This window comes from Osmia bicornis, chromosome 5, assembly GCF_907164935.1.
Source record: "Osmia bicornis bicornis chromosome 5, iOsmBic2.1, whole genome shotgun sequence".
Classification (NCBI taxonomy): Eukaryota; Metazoa; Arthropoda; class Insecta; order Hymenoptera; family Megachilidae; genus Osmia; species Osmia bicornis.
Genome location: NC_060220.1, coordinates 7064238 through 7090552, shown reverse-complemented (window position 1 = coordinate 7090552; position 26315 = coordinate 7064238). Strand labels below are relative to the sequence as shown.

General features: G+C 42.6%; 1 protein-coding gene across 2 annotated transcripts in view; it reads left to right on the top strand.

Moving 5' to 3' along the window:
* The window catches only part of LOC114874990 (discoidin domain-containing receptor 2-like), a 153497-nt gene that overhangs the window by 13540 nt on the left and 113642 nt on the right, over nt 1-26315 (top strand). For both annotated transcript variants that reach the window (XR_003789172.2, XM_029184813.2), the window contains exon 2: nt 26237-26300. The gene's annotated coding sequence lies outside the window, so the exon portion shown is untranslated. The remainder of the gene's footprint in view (nt 1-26236; nt 26301-26315) is intronic.

Sequence of the window (26315 nt, the reverse complement as noted above, 5' to 3'; positions counted from 1 at the left end):
TGATTTCGAGTTCGCAGGTGCAGAATTGTCATTGCGACAGCTGCAGCTACCTGACAGGTTGCCAAGCACCTTGTTTAATGATAATTATAACGGTGCCATTCAACCGTTGTAATGAGAGTGCACGTGTTACCGGCGGTCCGGTTGGAAAATTCAGGGCCACAAGTGTCTTCTGTCATTATCATACCGGGAGATTTTGAAATGATTGAAAGTGGAAGCGTCTCAGATTCTTAATGTATCGATAGACGTAAAAAGATGAAGATTACGTGTAATTTATAGGGTTGTTCGCGCGAAACATGTAATTCGTTCGATAGAAAGAGCGTGTACAAACGTACGCGGCGATACCGAGGGCAGTGGAAACGAGGAGCATCGAAGTATCTTCGATCTGTATTCCCTCGATTGTGGCCGCGCCCGGTGTTCTGAATATGACGAAAATAATCCCCGAGAGCGAACCGCGTGATTAAAACGAGTTCTCGCTTTGAAATTTCACGCACGTCAATGATAACGTGCAGAGAATTGCGCTCGGTTCCGCTGTATTCTGAACGGTGCTCGCTGTTAGTCAGCCTGGGAATACGTTCGAAGTATCGACAGGAATTCGCGTAAAACGAAGCCGACTAGACGAGTGTTTCCTTTTTTTCTTATTTCCTTATCCACGCGAGAGTACGGAGTCATATCCGTCGACCGTTCTAGCAGGGAAACGTGGTCAATTTCGTCGATGAACTCTCTCGATTGTGTACGATCGGGTCGGAAGTGAGAAAATAATCCCTCTGGAGTGTATACGTTCGAGCGCAGGAAGCATCGAAGCGTATGATCGACGTACATATCGGTGTATCGTTGATGATCAAAAGAAATAAATGATGGAAAATTGAAGCTATCGCCTTAACTATACGCATTTGCCGAGCGAACGGGTTAAATGATAATAACAGCGGTGGAGCGGAAACCGAAGAAATATAATGGCCGTTGCGGCAAATTAAAACGAGACATTGCAATTTTGGAGAATGATTTTCGAGCCACCGGGACGGTCAGGCGCGTAATGAGAACGCACATGTGCTTTAGTATCGTCATTCGTTGCTATAATTTCCGCTCGTAACGGGTCTAAGCGTGTTCGTTTCAACGGTTCGATCGGATGGAATCGCGGATAGATATAGATGGGGTAAGGCAGCATGGTATCGTCGATTAATTCTGAAAAGCTCGAAATCGCTCGCGGCCTCGTCGGGACATTACAGAGGATCGGTAGATACGTGCAGGCTGCAGTTTCCGTGGAACGCGTGTATCGGAATGTCGGAAGCCGAACAATGTCGGTGCCGATGTAATTGTCACCTGTGAATATCGGCCCTCACAGTCTGACGATCGCATTATGGAGGATGCTCGAATTTTCGGAAGCTGTCGGTGGACGGCTCGTTATCGACGGCTGCGAATCACCCTTCCGTGTTGCCTTCGTTAAAAATCATCCACGACAGTGAACGCACCTATAGCTTGATTTCTAATTAACTGAGAGGTGTGTAATATTTTGGTCGCGGAGGATGAGGGTAGATGTTCATTTGTTGATTAATTGTAATCTGGTGTCTTCAACTTATGAATTATTTTTTCAATTTATTTACAATGGTTTCTAAAATTTTCACGGTTCAAAGTACTTTGCTTCCTCTTTAAAAGAAACTATTATTATTTAATATAGATTATTACATATTCTACTTTGTTGATGTTTGCTTCTCAAAAAGCTAATATTATTTAAATTTTCAACGTCTGTGCACTTATTTGATGTAATTAAAAAATGATAATTTTTCAAAAATCCCTAGTTTGGTAATTTTAGTCGCGTTGAGGGATTCCGTGCATGATACTCGAGTCAGCTCTTCGGGAACTCAAATTCTCGTGTTAAATGAGCACGAGGACGCGCATGAAATTTGACAGCTGCGAGGAAACCATATTTCCCCGATATTACTTTCCGACGTGACGACGAGGCGGCCCGGTAAACAACAAGACGAATGAATGTTCGGAATCTTGACAAATGCAAGGAACTCTATGGTTCTACGGTGTTCGTATACGCTCGCCGGAAAGCGTTTGTCGGAGCTGAAGTGAAATACGACGGTATACCGTCCGACAATATTTAATTGCCCCTTCTGGCAGAATAACTTACAGCTCGGATAATAATGCCGGCAAATATAGGAATTCGAAATTCGTCAAAGAAAAGGGAAACTCCATCGTAAACTAACTCAGTTATCTCGTTGTGCCTCTGTCAAGATTTTCAGCATAACTTGTTGTTCGGGAATGTGCTTGAAAATTTATCGAGAATTAAAGCTAGTAATATCTTACAATTAGACAATACATCTGTTGTTTTATTTTTTTTTAATTATAGATTTAATATCGCGCTTCTGTAAATTGAACGATCTTGATAGATGGTAGATGATACCTGTGATCAGTCACCTAGATTTTTGTCGTTTAATCTCACGAGCAGCAACGTGTTCAAACGACTGCTACTCATCGGAGAACACGGGGCACAGGGATCACGAATTATCGGGAACAGTTTGAGGTAGGCGGACACGTCTAGCCACACCTGTTCGACGATTATCGATTTTCGGAACGTTTCGACGTGGAATCCAAACGTCGTCGGTAGACCTCGCGGCAACCGCCACCAGTCGACCTGACGTGCTATCGATTATCTGTCCCTAGCTATGAATAATCGCTTTCAAGTCTTGTATTAAACCGAGACTTTCCACGAAAGAACATATTAACCACGAACTTGGAAGATCGTGCGTATCGAATTTGTCGAATTGCCTGAAAGTCAGAGCGAAAGAAGTTGTCGTGGAATCATTGGTATTCGCGACGGAGTATCCTTGCCCATATCTCGAATATAGAATTTCGTCGAAATACGTGAGCGAAAGGGGATGGAAGTACGAATTTTCAACTGTGGAACTGACAAAATTTAATCTTCTGAGCGATCGATGTAAAAAATTAAATATTAATAAATGATTAACCCTTTTGTTAAGGTCACTTCTGCTGTAAATTCGGAAATTTTAATATTTTGTTGTTTTGAAATATAATATTATTAATATGTATGTGTATGTAAAGTATCAGTACAGGATATAACAAATTACGTGGTATCCTTAACCGGTAATATAATCCAGACTAAACGATTATCACAGAATAGGTACAATATTAATTGCTAATTACATTATCTGTATTAATGACACTATATAATGGTGTTCGATTTCCCACTTACATCGATCGAAGAACACGTTACATTATTCGAAGCGTTAAACCTACATATGTGTATTCCCCACTCTCGTTTTTGTTCAGTATGAAATACAATACATTTTGTGGAACAATGGCCCGGCTGAATTGATTGTTTCGAAAGTTGTCTTTGTGGTAACAGATCTAATCAATTCCATTTATCCGTTACGCATGGGTTTGTTCAAGAACAATGGCAACAATAGGAGAAAGAAAAACATGGAACCATTTAATTAATTGAACATTTGAGAAAAATTGATACACGTTGAAAGAAAATTGCATCGGGAACTCTGGAGAGAAAATCAATCCATTGCCAACTGGATTTAGTCAATTTTAGAGCCGATTCCGCCCCGTTTCACGGATCTCTGCTTGAAGCAACAGTTTCTTCCCTCCTTCTAAACCCCTTTCGTAATCATTTATTTCCATGCGTCGAAAGGAAAGAGAAAAATCGTCATCTATCGATTATTCGTCAGGGTAATTGTTTATATACACTGGCTGTTCAAGGATGAAAACGTAAAACGAACCGGAAACTCAATTCCACAGCTGCGCCGTACATTACTGATTTTATGTAAAATGTGAATGTAAAATATTCTTATGGATGGCAGTGAACGATGAATTCGTCAGGATCAGACGATTTTAGCTTCATCCGTCGTATCTATGTAGCCCGTGTACCACAGGCGAGATTGCACCCCTGCCGCGAAAGAGCGAGAGGGAAAAAACGAAGAGGGGTGGCCGCGGCTCGCGCGGAATCTCAGCATCGAACGAAACCGGAGACATCGGTTCGCGTTGGCTTGATAGCCGACAAAAGGTGAGGAATTCCTAGCAGTCGCTTTAACCCCCTCTCGCTTCGTCCACCCCTTCCCCGGTGGTTGCTTAAGGAGGGAAAAAGGGAGCGAGTACCGCGAAGAATGTCTTGTTCCCGGCAATCGTCCGAATATCTCGGTGTATATAGTCGCGCCGCGAGGTATAAACGTCAGGGAACCGGCATTCGAGTTATTCCAATATTCAGAGATGTATAACTACCGCAAGCTTTCGCTTCGTCCCCCTTTTCTTTCCGCTTGGCGAACTTTCATTCGTCTTTCGGACCTCGTTCCACCCTCTTTCCTATCTTTCTCCTTCCTACGTACCCGGTAGATTTTAATCTTGGCAATTTTTTTTGCCGTTTCCGTTTCTAAAGTTCTTCCTTCTCCTCCCGTTTGTCACCATGTTTCTACAGGAACACGGTGCCGCCGTGCCTACCGGCTTCTCGCGGAAAGAGTCTCTCAGGGCGTATCTATTGTATCCAAGTCTGAGGTTATGGAGAGTACGAATGTACCCGCCGCGATCCTTAGGGATTCATATACGTTCGCCTAAGTGACAAGATGATATTTTCCACCTACGGGATTTCCCTTTAGTCCGCCCAGCTACCTACGCAGCCGAGCTTTCCTGCTATTTCTTACCATCCACGGTGCCGATAATTTAGAATTTTTATTTTCGAGATATCGTCGACGAAAGAAAATCCATTCGTGTACTTTGGTGTACTTAACAATGAAAATTTTCCATTAAATAAACGAGAATTAAAAAGTCGTTTTGAATACAAGATTCTGTCGAAAAAGAGCCACCCTCGAAACAGAATACATACCTCCGGCATACCCGACGCTCCGAGGAAGAAAGAAAACACGAAGACGCGTCTTTTTGTCGCGTTTCCCCGTTACTTCAACGACGTCGTCCTCTCGGTCCTCTTTTCTTTGCGACCGTTTATTTTTCGCCCGACACGCCGGTTCTTTATGACTCTCTTCAATTCCTTCCTCTCCAATGTGTTCCTCTCTATTTGAGAATTTCGGGCCTACCTTGGGCAACCCCTCATCCTCTCCGTCCCTCTTCATCCCTGCCGCGACGCCACGGAATAATTTAAAAGCTCATTAGCTCTGCCATTTCTTAAGTTTGGGATAAAGTTGGCGGTAGGTCTTAGGAGTGCAGGGTTGCAGCCTCCTTCACTCCCCGTTGCACCAGCCTCTTCTTTGCCGCGCTTCCTCTTGGTTCGTCGTCGTCGTCGTCGGTGCTATCCGAGTAGCTGAGGATCCAGGGATCGTGGTGGTCGTGTTCGTGGCGACGCTGATGGCGATGGCGGTAGGAGTGGCTCACAGAGGGTGGAAAGGAATATAGGAAGGAGTGGGTGGGGCTGGGTGATGGTTGAGGGGTTTCGCTTCAGGGGACTTGGTCCTGGTTATATAGCCGTAGACCCGGCCTCCACCACATTGGTTTGTCGAGCCATTAATCGGAACAGCTTTATACCAGGAGATTTATATTGGATTAGGTTGCGGGGACTAGTGGTGGTTTAGTTCGAAGGTCCTCCGCCTCGTCCCTTCACCACCCTCGGTCGGTTAACTACTATCACCTCGTTTAATGAACGTCATTCCATGGAATTCCTGTCATCCTTTTGCCCCTCCGCCCCTCTCCATCTATGTTTCTTTTGGCCACCACCTAAAGTTTGAAGTTTATTAACCTGTTAACCAGGGAGGTGATTTATCGGAAGCGCATTCTGCGGGTTAAAATAGAGCCTGGATAACTGGTCTATGATTTTAATTAATTAATCAACATCTTTGACCGGAATTTTAAGTTTAAATAGTAAAAATTTCAAGCTTTCCACGGTCGTGCTGTTTTAAAACGGCATGCGACGTGAGATAGAAATTGGTAAACCGATACCATTTCCGTTTTCCGCGAGCTTTCCCTCCGGTGTCGTCGTTTCCGCGGTTCCGTAATTAGTATTCTCCGAATGCGGAACTTATTACGTGACGGTACTTATAATTAAAGTAAAGCACAACGAATGGGGTGGATGGTCGACGGTCGGTGGGGATGGGAAGAAATAGAAAGACAGTCGAGGGAGGTAAGAGAAAGAAAAATAGAATGAAAGTTGGAACGAATGCGAGAAGTTATAAGAAGAGAGCAGCTGGAGGGAGTATTAGGATAAGCTTTTGTTTGGTTAACTCCGTTCCAAGGACCAACCAGCACCTGCATCGATCCGAACGCCTATTTTTGAACTCCCTTGTTATCCTGGCCGTATCTAAAGTTCGCGTGTGCCCGCCGTTGCTTTGGGAAAATCAATACTTGATCGTGCGTCACCTTTCGCAGTTTTGTTCGCTCCGGTGCCGAGCAAATATTTTATCGACGCGCCTCGAAAAGATAACGATCCGCGGCAAATATACGATAAAAAAAATGTTACGGTATGCTTTCATCGCGTTGCACAGCGCGCGAATGGAATTCGATATTCATTTGGGTAAGGGATTTTTCGAAAGGCGAAGGGAGGGGGATGCGAAGCACACCGCCGTACGATTTTCCTTTCATCTCGTTTTTGTCAAAGCCACGCCACCATTGACTGGGATCAAATTTAATAAATTCGAGGATACAGCAAGCCTTTTCTCCCCTCGTCGATATCACTCCCCGGCATAGACACCACAAAGTGCTGATGTTTTGATGCATTACGCTTGATCATAGTTCGCTGATCAAACAACTATAAAGAGTCAACGTTTCATCAAACACTTTTATGATTCGATACTTTATCAACCACGCGGTCGTGTTCGATACTCTTTGAATTATTCAACGAACTGAAATAGCTACAATTTTTTCTGGATACCTACTCTGGCGAGTTCGAATAATTAATCCGAAATTCCAAATCGTTAATTGCAACGTTTGCTATAATCGTTAATTATAACGCCACCCTAATCACGGTTGTGTAAATTATTAGTATTATCGTAGAATGGGCACGGAGTTGCTCGAAACGTTCAACTTATGCTCCACCGAAATCAGATTTCACCCGTTGTTGAATTATAGTTGCTCGGAGTATGAACTGAACTTTACCACCGTATTAGTTAACCGTTTACTCGTGGTGAGGTATGTTTCGCAGGAAAAAAATTGGTCTCATTTGACGGGAGTTTGCGGGAGCAAAGATTTACAGTGACATAAATTACCCTTTTCGCAATATTGCCAGCTGGCGCGGCAAACAGAAAACTTTAGCTTCGGTGTTGTTTGAAAGGAACTGGTCTAACAACCGATCGAAAGGGTAATCGTTGTACGAAACTCGCGTGACCGTTTAATATCATCGCTTTTGATCTCTTCATCGTCGCAATAAAATGTTGAACCGCGGCTAGGAATCGGGTCGAAGAGAGACGTCCAAGTGTCAGAATCTGGCCTGGTGAAAAGCGCTGTCGGAAGCCGCGAACCGGAGCGTGTACGCCCGGACATGGAACTTCACGGCGGACTAGTTAACTCTGTTTCTACTTTCAGCCACGGTAACCGAGATATCTCGGCGAGTCGGTCGGAAATTTCGCTGCCAGAAAGCGTTACACCCAAGGCTGACCGCGTATTTTCTTCGTGTGCGAAACGTGTAGTTGGTTAATTTCCGATCATTCATTTCTTCCTGGATATTTTCTTCCCGATAACCAGCTGATCCATTGATTTCACGATGTTGATTATGCAGCGGCTGAGATGGCTTTAAATTTCACGCTCGAACGGCGAACCCCGGGGGTAAGATTAGGTAGCGGGGGTGCTTTCAGCTACTATCGAGTACACGAGGTTTAGCGGTTACCCTTCGCGCGAACAAGAAATTCCACTTGGTAGCCCGAGTGCGAATATTAGATATCTCCTCGTATCTAGCATCCTCCTGTTGTTGTTGCGAAAATTATCGCCTCGAGCGGATACGGGGATCACTCGTACCTATCCTCCCGCATTGGTCTCGAGAGAAACGTAAACAAACTTATTCTCTTGGCTTGCGAAAACCTCAAGAACATTAATACGGCTTTGTAAGCGCGAATGAAATTGTATTAGTGAAACGAATGGTACGGAACAGACGCATGGAAATTGGAACGAAAAGAGATCCTTCGAGAATCTGGAATAATAAGTTAGTTTAAATTGTTCCTCTCGCGGAGAATCGTGCAATGTGTATACGCAATAACGTGATATTAAATGAAATGCGAATACGCCGTTGGCCGCGAGCAAACTCGAGCCTGCTGGAAGGCGCAGCTATCCGTTAAAAGAAGTTCCGCGCAATGGAAATTCTGGATCCGTGCAAATCGAAAAAGTAAACAGCTATATACGGGGTGGAACGCGAGAGGGTTTGAACGACGAAACGAGGGTAAAAGCGAGGAATAGTTGAGTGGCGTCGACGGCGCAGCCTCTACCAAGGGATTAACGAAGATGCTACTCGCGATTAGTTCGAACTTCGTTCCTGACGTCACGGTATTATCTAATCTCGCAACATCCTCGTAGGTGAATGCAGTCGATGTTACTACTTGCTGCTTTCGCGACACTTTGAACTTTCGATTTAACATCCTTATACTTGTATCGTTAGCGGGAGGTACAATTCAGATATTCAATTATAAGTTGCGATTATCTTGTCACAAATGGTTTATTGGATGGAATATGCAGGAAGGTTAAACAATTTCTTGAGTAACTATCCTTAGATGACGTGAAAATGAATAGTTACATGAAAACTTGATTCACATTTTTATTATAAAATAATTAGTTACCAATTCACTCGTTTTAAAACGAGAACTACCGATGATTGATGCATGTTCTTAAATTTGTAATTTAAAATAAGAAACTTGAAACCCAGTCATTTTGACTGGTTTGGTAGTTGTAGTGTTAAAAATCTCGTTTGCGCCCTATAGAACACAGAAATGATTGCAATTCGAAAATAAAATCTCGCGAAACAAACATTCGCGCGAGTCTCTTCATCATCTCCGTGTCCTAAATACCAGCAGAAGTCTTCCGTTTTAACTCTTCGCATTTCATCCCGGTTTATCTCGTACGCTTTTCAATATCGCGGTGTAGCGTGGCAAATGAGCCGGAAACGTCGAGTAATAAGCTGAACGAAGCCAAAACGATGAATACACATCGGTTGGTGAATTCTGCTCGAGATGAACGCCGGGAGTCGGTAGGTTGGAGCCCGATCGTAATCATTTATCCGGTCGCATCGAAGGAAGTCGGAGGAAAAATCATTTCCGCTGCACTCGGCGAATGATAGGTTCAATAAAAAAAAAAAAAAATTTCAACGACCATTCCGATGTAATGCGAGCGTACAGTTACTCGCAGTTAATCCGGCCAGCGTATCGCAGGATGGCTTTCTAATATTCCGCAGATGCGAGCCTCGAAGATCCGCTTCCTCTCTACGCGGAACGTATTACCTTCGTATCGGGAAACATTCTCTCGGTGGTTCACTGTAAAACCAGGGTACTCTTGATGGGAAAAGCTCTCGAAGAGATTGCTTGCGCAGCCAACGCGACCAGAATTTAACCAGGAGCCCATCTTATATTGCTTTTGTTACTGTTTATTGCGGTCAGTAGTGGAGGTCCGCGTATAGCGCGACGTAAACAGTATCGCGACCATCAACGCACACAGATGTTCATTACAGTTATTAAAGCGAGTGTGTATCGTGTCTCGTGAAGTAATGAAGCCACTGTGAACGCGTTAATCATGTTTAATCGTGATTTCGAGAAATAACGAGCATGAGACCGCGAATTACAACAGTACCAGATGATACGTTGAGAAAAAGGAATTTATATGATGGAGTAGTTAAAATTTATCGCGAAAGAATTTCATATCGTTTCCTGGAGGATTTTTATGCTTTTCATTTTATTGATATGTTACTTTGTCGCTTTCTCAAATATTTGCCGAAAAATTAGCACGATCAATTCCCGCAAAGCGGTCGTTAGGAATGGTATGGAACGACGCGTAGTGTCCATGACGAAATAGCCACTTGAAAAGGGGATCACGCAGGTTGATCAATAGCAAACAGTCGTTAGTCGCAACAATTTTCAACGATTTACGATGAACCGAGCCGTGATCGCGTCTATCCTACGTCCTCCCTATTGTGGCTCGGTTTACATCGCGTTATTCCGCGGTTCCAAATTATTTGCAGTCACTCGTCAACAATTGTCGCCGGTCGAACACAGCCGCGAGTTAAGCCAATTAAACTAGTCGAAAGTATGAGCAAACAACGGGAGACTGGACAAACGAGGGATGGAAGCTGCATAAACCGTTTCCCGTGTACTTTTTCTGCGTCCATACCTGTGAAATTCATTCGAAACGTCGCGTCCAGCTTGGCGAGATCATTAGAATAAAAGCTTTTTCCTGTTCGATTTACATAAACGTGGTTTTCCCGAACAACTTTTGCCGCTAGCTGACGGGGGATAAATAAATCATAACGCGCGAGTTCCGGCTACGCGAAAAAGTTTCGCGGAATTTTCGAAGGCATCGTTTCGCGTACGTAACGATGAAAGCAAAGCTATCCGCTGCTATCACCGTTTATTCTTGGAGAAGGTAGCGAACGTCGAGGGTAACCAGCCAACAGACCGTTTCCAAACTTCCCTTGGTTGCTTCTTCGCTTTCTATGTCACTTTCGTCTTGCTGGCTGGCTGGCTGGCTCGAAATTCGACGAAGGAACTCGTCCAACTGAGAGACGGAAAGAGAAAAGGAGCAAGGGAGAAAGTCAACCAGCCAGCTTCCGGTTTCTTGGACACATCCCGTGCGGAAAGTTTTGATTTAACAGACACGGCCGCGCGCTGCATTCCAGTTTCACTCAAGTAATTCAATTTCAGGGATGGCTTGTCGTCTTGACTATCATTGGCCTATTCATTCTTGAAATCTTATTCTTCTTCTTGTTTCTATTTCCTTCCTGCAGTTATTGCTTCGGTTAGCTTTGAACTGGAAGTCAAGGAGTGTCGTATTTTTCGTTTAAATAAATTTTGAATCACACTTGTTGGTTTAGTTATTTGTTGAATGACCCTCGTATCTACTCATTGTCGAAAGTTTGCAGAATAGCAGAGAAAATATCAGATAAAGCGAAACAATGTTCAATCTTGATGACAGTTTATAGCGAAAGCTTTTAACAAATGGTACCGCAAGATGCAATATCTTCTGTACCTAACGTTTCGATAAATTCTGAGAATTTTCATCGTTATCACTAGGGTATCTCTCCCTCCGTTTTGACCTCCATCAGTTGGATGATCGAATTGACCCTCGTTCTAAACGAAGCCGTTACGTCAAAGCGTGTTCGTAGTTGGTCTATTGGATTCTCGTTATGCCCGTCCTGAGTCTGGCTCCTCGATTATTGGGTGAACTTCCGTGACGATTCGAATCCCCCGAAAGCGTTGCTATTCTAGGTAATTTCTTGGTTCAGCGAACATTCGGCCAGCGTTGTTAGGCGGGTCGAGTTGCTTGGTCGGCGATGAAACATCTGACGTGTAGATTAACGAACCTAACTCATAATTTAACAATGCTACACTCGATACTGATACACTTAACTCTTCGATCGCGTCTATCACATATTTCTCATTACCTCATTTTTATTTATTCCGTCAGATGGTAATTGCAATTGAGAAATTAGTCATTTCCATACGGTTTACCGGTATTAATCGTGAGCATTGTTAGTGACGCCTAAAATTTTGTCCAACACCGGTTCGCTGTTTAGCATTCAGAGATCGTGTGACAGGTTAATTAAATACTTTGTACACACGAATTCGTACGGTTGAATTTCACAGGGGCCCACGAAATACTAATTAATGCCTGCACGCGAACTGGAACAAGCGCGGAAACGTTGAATGCTTTTGCACACAAAGCACGATATGACGGCTAAGGCGTTCTATTCGTTTCAACCGTAGGGGGTCATTCCGGTTGAATTTATGTGTATCGCGGAATGGATAGAGAAGCAAGCGCGAGACGAAGGGGAGGAAAGTTAAAGAGAAGGACAAAGAGGAAAAGGGAATCGGGGGTGTGATGACGGAAAGAGGGCTGGCGCGGGGGTGGAACACAAGGAAGCAACAACGTCCTCCTTCTCTCCTGCTTCAGTTAGCTTGCATTATAAGCTAGAAATTTAGTGCTTCCCTGGGATCAACCACTCTGGAGAAGCGCACCACTTCCTAGCAACGACCCTAATAATGCTATTAGATACATCGCGAATCCCTAATCTGGGGTTAGAAACTTGCATAATTCTCGACCGGCGCGCCACGCCGGCCCGCTTGAGTTTGCTGCTTCAAACTTGCTTGCTGAAACTGGTGAGCTACTCGCTCTTCGAAAATTGCTCAAATATTATGGCTGCTCTAATAAGCTCGGTTTCGATGGCCGCTAAATTCACGGAACATCCTGTGTGATCTCTTGATTGATACATATCTTAACCATCAACGCGTGTTTAACCTTTGAACGCCTGAACCGGGTTAATCTTGGCTCGCTCAGTTTTCCAAAATTTATTTTAAAAATGAGAAGTCTATTTGTAGAAAAATCTAGGTTCTGTTAATTCGTGCAAGGTGCCTGATTCATTGAAGGTTTAAAACATTGGATAACATTCTCTCGGTGAATGATATTGATTATAAGGCGAGCCATCGCCACGTGGACGTCCCAGTTTTCCTTTAAGAACGAGCTACCGATATCGGCAGCCTGCTAATGAAAGCTCCGCCCGTAGTAATTACTTTATCGATACGCTACGATACACACCGCGATTTTTCTCAATTTCTTCTCCTTATATCCCCAAGGTTCCGCTGCCTCTACGGAGCAGCTTGGGAATTTATTTATGGAGTAGCCATTGCAGACATAAGTTTGTCAGGCAAGAACGAACCTATAGAATGAAGGAAAGTGGAAAAAGGAGGAAGATGAGAAGAGGTGTGCGAACAGAATGGTAGCGAAACGATGGGTTTTATACCTTTGGATATAGAGGAGCAACTGCCCCTTGCTACGCTTCGTAAAATCACAAGGGACGAACGACGGCTTTCGCCAACTTCGCCACCAGTTCTCAATTCTCGCCCGTTTCCCATCTTTTTCCGTGTCTTCTTTGTTTCTTCGCCTTTTTATTCTTCATTTTCTTCGCTCGTTACGGGTATCGTACATTTAAATAAAATTGTTAGGTTATATTATTTCATATTGGGAATGATTCATCGATCTTCAACAAAAAACAGCAAAGAATAGGGTTTGCAATTTTTGATCAAAAATCGAGAAATTGAAATTTTATTCGTTGGTGTTGATTTATTTCATAATTTTTTGCGCTCGTATCGAATAATATTTTTCCTTCCTTCGTTCAATATTCTTTTCTCCCCGTTTGTTTTCTGAAAAAAAGCACTCGCGCCAGTTTTAGTTTATTCGTAGAATGTTGTATGGTTTACTGTCTCTTGTATCATGACGATGAATGAACGCAATTACAAGGAAACAAATATTTATTTCGAACAATGTCGTTGAATTAATCAGTCGCTTCGTCCTCGGATATCCAATTCCTCATCCTTCTTTTACCTCCGTCGAGATCACGCTCTGCTTTCCTAAGTTTTCTCTTGCTCCGGGCATGAATAAGTGGACGAGATCGAAGAAACTTTGCTGGCAGTGCTGCCTTTGCTTGATTGAGATTCCTCATCGTACTAATCCGTCCTCGTGGACCATCCCCCGGAAACCAGAAACGATTACATCCCCCCACCGAACATTTATTAATTACCGCATTACAGACTTTCCTCCCTTTCGTTATTTAATGGAATGTTTAATCTTAACGAGAAAGAAGGGTTGCTTCGAACCCTAATTACCCTGCGTGATCTTTTTTATGGAACATCATTAGTTCTGTTGCTACAGGCTGATTTAAAAGGAACTGGAGAAATTGTTTCTTTAAATAAATCCTGTAGTTCGTATTGGATCATCCCTTATTACTAGAAAAGAGTTTAGGTTTCTCGTCGATGATAATAACGGAAAATTAAATAAAACTAATTTAATAGAAAAGGTCGATTAACAAAATCACTGTAAATCGATTTGTTCGGATGAAGGTACCTATTCTCCAATTACGGTTTCCTCGGTATTTCATTTCGAACCATTTATATCTCAATTATCGCATCGACTGACCCAAATTACTTTTCACGTCACCTAAATCAAAATCGAAATTCGTGTATCGTTCAAACAACGAACTTGTATTCAGCCGTTGATACCGCGTATTGCAATAGTTACGTCGACGAACAGGATCGTTTATCAACGACGAAACGATAGATCCACGAATATCTGATTAAACAAAAGGTTCCATCGATCAATCTGAAATTTATACGATCGGTATATCGCTGCAGGCGAGAACACCTTAATGGCAGATTCACTGCGTACCATGAAATTTTCCAACTCAACCCCGATCGTTATTTCGGGCTTCCCTTGATAAATACACTTTTTCATATTACACATTCTCTTGTACCTTTCGATGCTTTCCATATTTTTCTATTTTTTTCCCCTTGATCCACCACCAGCTACGAATATTTCTATAATCAATAGAAGCAATTCCATATATGCGCGATAATTTGCAATTCGTTCACCGCAAGCATCTGCGTTCACCGTTTCAGACAAATAGGGACAGTATTGTCCGGTTCGAGTAATAACTTATCAGATCAGCTGCAGTTGTTACTTTATTCCGGACGAACGCTTTCGAAGTTCACGCGGAGCTGAGTTGGCTCGTTATCCAGGATAATTTCGCGGCTGGGAAATCGACGAACTGTGAAACTCGAGCAAAGTATTCGTGGAAAACAAATAGCGTAAGGAGAAATAACAAAGATCCTCATTGTTTTCTTATTGTTATCGATGAGGTCAGAGATTCAATGGATCTACTTACAATTTCATCTGTTCCTTCTTTTTCTAATTTAATTCATCGACTGTAGAATTTCACGTTTGGGAATCGGGAAAGGAAAAGTTACCCTCGGATGCGCGGAAAGTTGTGAAAATAGTTTCGATTGGTTTATCTCCCCATCTTTATCGCCTACCCTCTCCTCAATGCTCTCTGTTAACTCGAGATTCGAAAAGTTTCGTTTCTTCGTTGTTCGAGATGAAATATCGGAACAATGATGAATATTATATCTAGTAATATGAATTGTTGCATTTGTTTAAGGAGAACTGAAAATTATTTAGTCGATATTATATTTTATTTATTTTCTAAAATATGTAATTATGATTTTAAACACTAGAAGCTTGAATCACAGATGAGCTTCATCGAGAGTTCTTTAATTGCGAATCATGAACAGTTTAAGTGGTACCAGCAAAGAGCTATAAACAACTGGCACCGGGCCACGTTTAATGAATTCAAGATTTCGGTGAGTTTTTATTATCCTCGTTTCTTTTCTATATTGTCGTCTTTCCAATCGAGTTCGTTAATATAAAAGAATTCGAGGGTGCTGCGAATAAATTCGTCCTAACGACCGACGGGGAGTGTCACTTGCCGGAAACGATGCCAGCCGAATCGATGACGTGCCATTTGAGCACCCTGTGAGTCCTTTCGTTACACCATCGAACCGAGCATTCGGCAAACGAGTGACTTTCTTCAGCTGAGATTCTGTTGCCATTATTGCTCTCGTTCTATCTTGAAATGTTTTAACCCTCCGTTGAAGTGTGTTGCAAATAATGCTCTATAAATTTCTTGTATTTTGTTTCTGTAATAACGATGATTTAAACTTAATTTTACATATTATTTCATATAATATTATGACGCTAGAAAAATAATAGAATGGCAATGGAATACAGTGAAATCGAATCGATGAAATTGACCTATAATTCTGAGTAAAGAAATCGTTCTAAAAATACAGGGGGTAGTTTGTAGATTTTTCGTAGAAAAGCGAGTCAATAGTATGAAATAATTTCTCAGAGTGAGATGGTTCAAAGATCAATACGTGACACTTGTTCGTGTGTCTTTCTATAATCTAGCAGTTCTACTTACAAAAAGCTCTACAAAGGGAATAGAGAATGAAACAAACTCGCTTCGTTTCCTATTGAAGAAGTGATTCACTATATTAAAACGTTATTAAAGCTGCGAAATTGCATAGATACAATTTCTTATTTTTAAATTTCATATTCTTATGGCGGAATAGTGAAATTAGAAAATATTTTCTCGCTCTTCAGCTTCTCTTTATCTCGAGTGGAATTTAGAAATTTTGCGTTCAGTACCATTATATGAATGGAATTTATTAGTTTTGTTTCCAGTGTATGCTTCTTTATTACCAAACCACTAAATAATTTTCTCGATCCTCCTCGGAATGTACATTGAAGTTGTTCATTCACCCCTGCGCCGCATTTATTGTACCGTCTGTACAGAATGTTTATTAGATTGAAGCTCGCAGTTGCAACGAAGCAATATACATGGATGTTTTATCGGTAACAGGCTCGTACTCGTTCGCGTCTTTTGAGCAGAGCCGGCGCGGCGCTTTAACAGCAGCCTGAGCCGTGCTTTTCGAAGTATTTATACACGCACGGCCGAGTGTGCGAGCTCAAAGCGCAGTCTGCGCGATCTCACACAGACGGTGGGCTTTTTCATACCCCTCCTCGAAAAGCCATTCGAGTGAGACGATGGTGTAACGAGTGCACAAACCAAACCCCCCCTGAAACGCCTCCACCCCTTGGTGCAACGTTCTTTTCGTCGACCTTCCGTCGTCTCTACATTTATTTGCCGTCTCTGATTCGCCGGTTCGCCGGTTCACACACGACAGAGAAACTTTCTTCGTTTCTTTACCACCGCCTACGATACAAACGAGAGAGAGTCCCCTTTAAGACCGATTTACATTTCCATTAGCCGGTTGGCTCGTTTCGTGCCGATAAATCTGCTCGCTATTCTCGCTAGACACTTTCACGTGTAACTAGAATACCGAACTTTCTCTTTTGTTATGTCCGTAGCCTTTTTCCCGACCACGCCTTTGTAATATTGTCTGTCCGATGTCTGGATCAATTTTATTATCCTTCCTGAAAATAGAAATCAGAAGTGGATAAGAGGTGGGTGGTGAGCGATCGAGAAAAGGACTGGAAGTGGATTGGATTGTGAAATAGATACGCTAAGGATTGCCATCCTTGCATCAAAAATTTAAAAAATCTATATTTGCAAATTTAAAGTACTCTAACGTTTAGTCTTAATGGAAGAAGGGTATTTCATTCTATACTATTTCCTAATACTTCATCTGGTTTAATCGATTTCTTGCATCGACGAGTGACACGTGTTACATGGGGCGTTACAAAGTACCGCAGACCGAGGGAATATAAATGGAGGCCGTCTTGGAACGGAATAAATATTCAGGCTCGCGTTCACGGAGAATTAAATTGAATAATAATTCTCGGGAAAGCTGCGCAAGAACGGGGTATCGAGAGAAGAGAAGAAGAAGGATGCTCGTCGAGTATGAACCATGGAAGGATGTTGCGAAGCCGTAAATCACTCTCTTAACGAAAGTCTTTGTTGCAATTTATGCGGGGCGAACCGGTAAATCATTTCGCGAACCGATGGAGCAATTTATAACAATTAAGCGGCCTCTGCGCCGCGAGTACTGCGTGGCAACGGCAAGGAGCTTTTCTCGTCGAGAAAAGGAGGCTGTAGCTGGCTCGCCGCGTGAGAACTGTAATAAGTCTTAATAAGTACGTCGACGGTAGCGGCACACGCTTTCAGAAACTTCGTTTTGTGTTTTTTACACCGAGGTCTGACAGGCCGGCTAGAAAGTCTGCAGAAATCTCTGACAGTCATTCTTATTAGAGGAGAAAGTTAATTGAGCGATGCTTAGGGAGAAAAGTAAACAGCTTCGTTAATTTTACTTATTCATTTGTCGTTTCTTAATTTCTCTGCAATAAAGTTTGTGAATTTAATTGGAAGTCTAGTTAGCAATCAGAGATTCGAGTTATATCATTTCAATGGCACTTTGAGCGAACAATACCGAACGTTTATATAATCAAGTATCGAGTGTAGGATCGGTAGGAGTCGTGGGACATAACGGGCTCTGGACGAGCTTAATCTCAAAGATGTCTGGCATGAATCCCAAGATGGAGGTTTATTGCCTCGTAACGTAGAAACGGCTAGGCAGGTTAGGGTAACCTAACCCAACCAGAGAATTATACCTGCTCGAAACCTGAGATTTTCGGAAGCTCTGTCTCTCAGGTCTTTACGTTTTCTGCGAAGGATCCGCGTCGGATCGCGAATCACGATCGTACGATCTTTCAATCCGTGAACCGTGAACGCAGCGAAAATCTTGGCAAAAAGGAGCAAAACCATTAAAGTGGTACGTGCACGGTGAAATTTCAGGATATCCTTGCTGAAGTTTCGTCTCTTTCTCTCTGTTTTCTTTTTCTTCTCGATTCCAACGATTAGCATGCTTCTTCGGAAGCCACTCTTAATTATCATATTCCCATTGAAGACGATTTCGGTTGGATTCCAATAATTTGCCGGCTAACAGGACGGAATATTCATTAAGCAAGCCGGGATTCGAGTAGGTCGATAAAAATTCTGGAAATTCAGCTCCGTCCAACGTTTCTTGATTCTCTGCCGACCGGAAGTTCTTTATTTGATCTTAACGCGTATCCTGCTCGTTAAGATGCAGACAGCCAACGAGTCAGGAATGAGTCAGCCGGTTTGCTGAGTCACCCGGTGCAACCGAAATTCCGGATGCGCCAATTACGTAGCCCGATAATGAAAGGAACTTTTGCCAAAAAGTGCATCGGCCGGATAATGGGCCACTTATTGTCCGACATGGCGCCTTTAATATCTATAATAGCCTGTCTGACGCTCGAGGTGTATGCGCTGTTGATTATTTTTTTCGACCATCCATGGAATACACAGGAGAAATTGTTTATACATCATTCTTTGTCAGCAGGGAAGTATGCTAATGAAATTGCATCGTGTTTATTAATTGTGCAATTTTCAGCGATTTTTCTTTTCACTTCTTTCTTTACTATGGTAATGAAAGATTAATTTACTAGCAAATCAGTGCATGTCTGTGCAATTATTGCTATCTCATAAATTTATTTGTAAATGGAAATGAAATATAAAACAAACACTTACAAAGTTTTGTGCAGTTTAATATTTTAATTTTTTTTTTCAATTATTTCAAAAACGAATTTTCTCATTTTTATTCATTTTTATTCTTACATCTTAATGATGTAAGAACATACTTTGTTACGATTACAATCATGTTTGAATGATTGTAATCATTACAATCATGATTAGCTGAAACAGGAAATTCGATGCCAGCCTTTCCGAAGGTCGATCTTTACAATAAGGGACGAGGGGTGTCGTAATTACGATGACGGGTCCAATTAGAGGGAATAGGTCCCGGGTGTCGAGCTAAGTACATTGAGAATCCACTAAAAGTGAGTATTCTCGTCAGGTATTCCGATTGGAATATCTAATCAGGAGTCTATGAGAGCCCCCGGGACGAGACCGCCAATTTAAATCGCCGCCAGCGTTTTCCTCGCGATGTCGGTGTCCCGCTAGCAAACCCGACCACCGTTCTTCCCTTCCAATCGAATTGAAACTTAACCCTTCTTACCGGCTTTTCCACCGAGAACACGAACGATCCAACCCTCGAGGGCGAGCCATATTTCTCACGTGATACCTTGCAATATACGCGCGCACCGTGTGTGTATATATCGAAAAAGGGACGCGCAAACGGAGACGCGAGACGTTATCGGCCACGTCCAGATGCGACCAACGATAGACTTGTAATTACAGAGCGCGGGAAAAAGTATATCCAGCCAGCCGGGGTTACACCGTGTAAAAATCCACGATAGCTCTCTCCCTTCGTCATTGCGCACCCTCGACCTCATCTAGATACCTCGTGCGCTCGACTGTTATCATGAACTGTAGATACGGCACATACAGAGAGAATGACTCAACGGTTTGTACAGCTCGTGGTGCATGTTGTTACGTGTCCCGGACACGTTTCGCGGCATTGTGCAGTCTAGGATGACATATTGCTCCGCAACGCGAAAAAACTCCTTCTACACCCTTTGTACGAGTTTAAACGCGGGGACGCCACCAGCATTTTTACCCATGAGAATAGGAAAACTAACTGTACTTGTACAGCGGTCCGTTGATCGTTGTTAATCTTTACGATGGGGGTTGATTGTTTCATTGTGGACGGTGTGTATTTAAGGTTAAACGCCTAACTCGTAAATTAGTTTTAAAAAAAAGTGATATGGTATCAAAGATGATACAACGCAACAGTCTGCTAATTATTTTTCATGTAAAGGATGAGTTCTGTAGGTCGAGGTTGATTTTATCTTTATTTTATGAATTGGTATTCAATTAGTATGGGATATAGTTATCTTCTGAGCGCGTCGAAGTAATTAATAAATGAATTATTTATCAGGACTTTGCGATCGATTCGAGATTGTCACGCAGCAGGAGTCGTAATAGAAGGGTGAAGGTTTGATCGGTACGATTAAACTTGACCCTCTCGCGACGAAGGGTGTGTATATCTCTGTACACGCCCTTAAAAAGTGGATAGTCACTTAGGGAAAGTGTATATACATACACCTTCGAAAATGTATATTGCTGTCTGATATGCAAATTAAATTAGTAGATTGAGCTTTTGATCAACAACGATATTTCTTGAAAAAAAAAAAAAATAAACGTAAAATGAAGAATTCAGCTGTCGAAGGGTGACAATTTAACAGCAGCTCGATTAAATGCCATCAATCGTAACGATGCCAGGGCGATGCGTAGATCGATTGAATCAAAATAACGATATAGGATTTAGGAGAGATTGCGTCTGTTCCGTGCAGGATGAATATTCCGACGTAGCCAAGCTGTCAGGTTTAGCACACAATCAAGCATTATCAGCCACGGTCAGACAGTAATTAATGGCCCGGCCTGGTCAAACAGTAATCAATAATGGTCACTCATAATCAGGTCAATGGTACGAAGCCACATCACTTAGATCGGCTCTGAACGTTATATTAAATTCAGAGGTAAACATCAGTGCCGAACACGAAGCACATCTTTGTCGTTCGAATTCAACATGCAACACGTTGTTACTAACGATTAATCAAGCAACCATGAATACCTTGAGACCATAGGATTCTACGTAAATCAAGGGAAACTCGAGAAAGCAAAAACGTTGTGAAACTTTTCGAATCTCTACGTTTTTCCTTGACCGGGGAAAAAAATCACGAAGGGTGCTGGCGTCTGGGAAAAAGCGGTGAAAATCGGGGTGCAGAAGAGTGGAAGCAAGGACGATTAAAGTTACACTTTGACCTCTAGCACGGAGTCAGGGTAGAATCTCCACTCTTCTGGCAGTAGCAGCCAAAAGCTTCTCGAGTTGAAGCTTCCTTCCTCGAATACGTGGAGCAACGACGATCGTGGAACCACGGCGGCAAGCGCGGAACCTATTACTCGGCGAAAACTTACTTTTCCCGGGGAAATTACTTTCACGAAGTATCTTATTTCGTCGACGACACGAGGAGTCCCCGGCGCCGTCGTTCCTTTCCCATTTTCGAGCTTTTCGTCGGGGAAACGACCAACGGGACCGACCGAAAAGATTTCGTCCCTCGTGCGACCGTGACGACAGTATTTTCGGCTGTTTTTCGGGGGCTGGATAAACGTTGACGAGCGTGTATCATGACCGTGTAGGCTTCGAATTGAAAGGGGACGGACTGTTTGTGCGTCCATCAAGGGAGGATGTTGAACGGAATTAGATAAAGAGTCTCTGTTGGGACAAATACAATAAGCGTTCATAATCTTGTCCCTGGTTTTCTCCTTCCTTTCGAGGGTGTTACGTTTCTCCGCTGTGTTTTAGGGTGGATGTATCTGATGAAAAGAAACTGCCTCTTTGATACTTGACCTGAGATTTCATGATCGTTTTTATCTTCTTTCCGAAGATTTATGTTTCATATTTTTATGCAGAAATTATTATACTGGGATGGAAAAGATAATATTAAAGATTTATTTATAAAGTAATCTGATGTTTTCATAGTGATATACAGTTTCAATATTTGCCAGAGTTATATTCAATAATCGAGCAGATTATAAAGCTTTCAGACTTGAAATCTTCGATATTTTATCCATTTATAAAAATTCTTTTCACGGTAGCAGATTTTTGTCCCTCTTGGCTAGTCTTTCGTGAATTCTTCGACGTGAATCGAAGCCTGTAATCCGATATTGGTAAATCCGGTTATAACGAAAACAGTCACTTAATGCATCAAGTGGAACAGGCCGAACATTTGTCCGACTCCCTGCAAATCCCAGTACTCTTGCAACAAAACTGAGATAAAATCTCCCATGAAATTGATTTTCGAGATGTGTTACTCTAACAGTAAATCGACGATACGCAGGATAGAAACTGGTACTTCTAATTTGTATTAGGCTAAAATCTGGGTTAGGATGCGCTAATCAGTATACACTGACTTATACGGTTATCGTGGTCCCGCATAATGTTGCATAATGCGAAGCGTTCGATCAATTGCACCACGATATCTGTGCTTAATTATGCAAGTAAGCCTGGAATTCTCGGTTTCCTATCGACAATCACTTTTTCGACCCCGACATTCGTGCGGATTACAGATTCCTAATCGTTGGTTCAACTCGCGCGTTTCTGCGATCTGCACGTTCTGTTAATGATAATTAACAGAAACGATTCCCATGCTCGAATTGTTCGCTGGTTCGTTTTAATCGCTGATAATTCCATCTTCCTTTCCAATCCCAGAGGGAATGTACATATTGGGGGATTCTATAAATTTCATTTGATAATAAAACTATAGAAGAATTTAGAATATTAAGTAAAATTATATATTGGCGATCGAATGGAAATTTGAAGGACGGGGAAGCATTATTCATGGTAATTTTATTTGAATAAAAATTGCGAATCGAATTTTGCACGAATTATTTCCTATTGGAAAAATTTTCTGATCACTTATTCCTCGCTTAGAGTTACAATGTATGTATTATACATAACATTTCGCTCGAGTACACGATAGTTCCGTTCCTCATCGATCCTTCCTCGTCCCTGCTCGCCACATTTCCATTATACCGGGACGCGTCTGGTCGTGAACAAGAGTTTGCAGTTTTAATTATTACCCTCGATACTTCACCGGCTCGCTAAAAATTCGATTTTCAACCGGAGGAATAGTTTGAACGTCCGCAAGGGGTATTACCGGTCGTAATTCAACCTGACGAGCGTCGGCGTAGCTCGATACCGAGCGGAATCACGCTTAATTCTTAAATTTCCCTGGTAATCCCGTTACCACGGACTCGTAGTCTCTATTGATCGATTCTGACTCGACTCGATTGCCAAGTTGCCGCTGGGATACCTTCGGTTCGACATCCCGGAACAAGGTGAACGAAGAAAAAAGCCCAGTCATTCGGGGTAAGGGTGCGAAGAAGGAGGTTCTGCAGCAAAATGGGGTTGGAAAGCGTCGGGCGTAGCTAGTGGCACGCGACTACTCGCGTGTTTTATCCCCTAATTCCTACTCCATCGTCGTTCTCTAGCTTCTTCGTGGACGTCCATCATTCAACGTCTTAACTCGTTCGAAACGAGACTGGGTTGTTTCATGAAAACGGTGTCCTTTCTCCCGTTAACTCTTCTTGTTTGTCTTGTCGGTGTCTGTGTGGTCGTTTCGTTGTTCCATCCTAGTTCTAACGTCTCTCGGTGTTCTGTTTTTGAAGAGAAGAGAGAGAGAGAGAGAGAGAGAGAAAGATCTCTTCTGGCGAACGAGGCAACGTTACGTCTGGGACCTTTATGACTGCACGTAAAGGCAAATGACCTCGTCGCCACTCTGTGCGGTCGCTTGGACGGAAAGAGGAGGAGCGCGTGAAAGAGGAAACACCAGCCGGCACAGGAAATAAAGCATTTCGCAACGGAGAACGGGGATGGGCATAATTTTCGTTTCTTCCGCGGCCGTATTTCGCGGAGACAATGCACCCAGGCTACCGCAATCCTGGGTGCAACCGACCCAGAAAACACGCCTGGGATTACCGTACCCGCGATAGCTTGCTTTCTCCCTGCCTGACTATTTGTCTCTCTCTCCGCGCCTTCGTGCCCGTGACTCTGGTCCGCTTCTGTCCGCCACGAGGACTACGAATAGCGTGAAACAGAAATGGACGCGAAATGGTTCTTCCCTTTTGTACGGGAACGGCGAAGAACGATGACTGGCGATTGTTTCTGTGAGAAGAAAGCTTTAGATTGAAGGAGGGATTCGGGGGATAAGTTGAATTCCTCCGTATTTACTTTGTAATTACAAGGGTTAGAAGGAAAGTTAGAAGACTATTCGTCAGCCTTTATAGGGAAATATGAATAAAATATGGTTCCCGAATGAAAATTTTAAGCGTATCTTCTTGATTACTAGATATCGTGGTTCGAGAGCTAATATCCATTCGATCCAATAGAGCGTGGCATTTCGTTTGAATCAATATCGTTCGCAGACAAAGAGCTAACAGTTAGTATAAGATTCTATTAATTAAACGATTTCATCGGCTGAAGCGAAACTGGAGAAGGTAGGTTCAAGTTTCGTCGTTCGAAGCTCTCTAGCTTCTCTAACCGACGTTCACATATCGACTTCTCCATAGAATTCCTTTGGCTGAGATAGCAAGGATCTTCAGTCGAATGCTAGGAATCGAACAACGGAAGATGGGAAACTTTAGAAAGCGAGCGAAGCACCAGACCCCGACTGCTCGACTCGGGAGTTTCTTGTTAAATTTGTAATACTAGAAACTTTTTCTATTATTAAATTTGCGACTCGACTCCCGATACCTGACGATTTCCTTTTAACTCGTTTCACGAATGAAGCTTCGGGACAAATCTCATCTTTACGGGAATTAAACTCGTCGCCTCGACAATTTCATCCGTTACAAGAGAAAATTTAGAAAGTTGAAACCTAGTTCGATTCTTTACGATTTTTCCTTCGCTTTTCCCGTGGATAGGTAAAATACAGACAAGACTACGACTCGAGGAATCGATGAGAACGATCCCGGAATCCGAGGATCGGGATGAGGGAACTTGGACTATGTGATTTCGCTACCAACTCGTTCCTTTCCGGCGTGCTTCTCTCTAAATATTGAAAATTCGTTCAGAAAAGCACTGGCACTGGGGACTTGCAGCCACGATCAATGTTGGCACTTGGTCTCGTTGGACCGACGAAGCAGAAAACTTAGAAATTCTTTCGATATCGATCCGTACCTACTGCTATGTTTCTGTTCGAACACGATACTTGCTTCCTATTGTTAAAATGGACTTCCTTCCCAATATTTCTTCTTCTATCCGTGTTAAATGAATTATTCTTCAATTTCATCTATTAGCACTCACACCTGGTGCTTTCGTTTTTCGAATCACTGTACATCGTTTCACCAATCAAATATAATTATTCATTTCGACAAAATGCATAATTTCGTCGATTCCCTTCCCCGAAACGAAAATTTGAAATTTCAATGAGAATCAGAATTCTCCGCGTAACGTTGCTCTGCGTCATCGAATGAATTCGTTATTAAATTGAATAATTTTCCGATGAACCGTACAAATCAGCGAACGAGCCTTCAGCTTTTCAAAGTTTCTCGATGGATTCTATCGGATATTAGCGTCGAGGTTCTTATCGAATTATTTTCCACTTCCGTTTTCACGTGAAATCAGACGTACAATCTTGTAGGTATACGCGTTCGAACAGTTTACCGGATTCCTAAGCGAAATATTATACGGTAGCGGGAAACAGCCGCGGGACAGCCGGATATGCGCGGCCAGGCCTGTGTTTTATTGCCGGCACGCTTGGATAAATATGCGGACGCCTGTGCCACGACCTTCTACTCGGCCGTAAAAATGATAAAGAAGGGTATCGGCTGCCGGGACAGGCTGAAATGTAGGAATACATATGGAAACGTCCCGTCGCAACCTCTTCTCTGTCCGAAATCAATGCCAGGAATCCATTTCGTCTGTCGCGAGCGTTTTCAAAGATGTTATCGCGTCGTTTCCATCGCAAACTATCTATTTTTTCTTCGTATCCGCGTCAACTTGACGGATGATTCCTGTCGGATTTCATATTTTTTAAAAAACTAATATCTTCTTTTTATGTATGTTCACCGATTACTCCGAAACGGATGGACCAATCGGAACGTGACCTTTTGCATCTTGTAGAAAATCCGACATTTTTTGTATCCCGTAAAAAGGACATTTCGCACTTTTTTATTACTAACGATTTTTATTGCAAAAGACGTACTGTTACTTATATGTTCGACGTTTACTCTGCAAAGAATGTACCGATTGCGATGAAATCTTTCACACGTAGTAGGAGATATTTCTATATTTATTCATTTTTCCAGAGTTCCAATTTCTCTTGGCAAAGATGTACTGAAATTCTGCTAGGAGAAGCGTCTTCGACAATCGGTGAGTACACTTCCT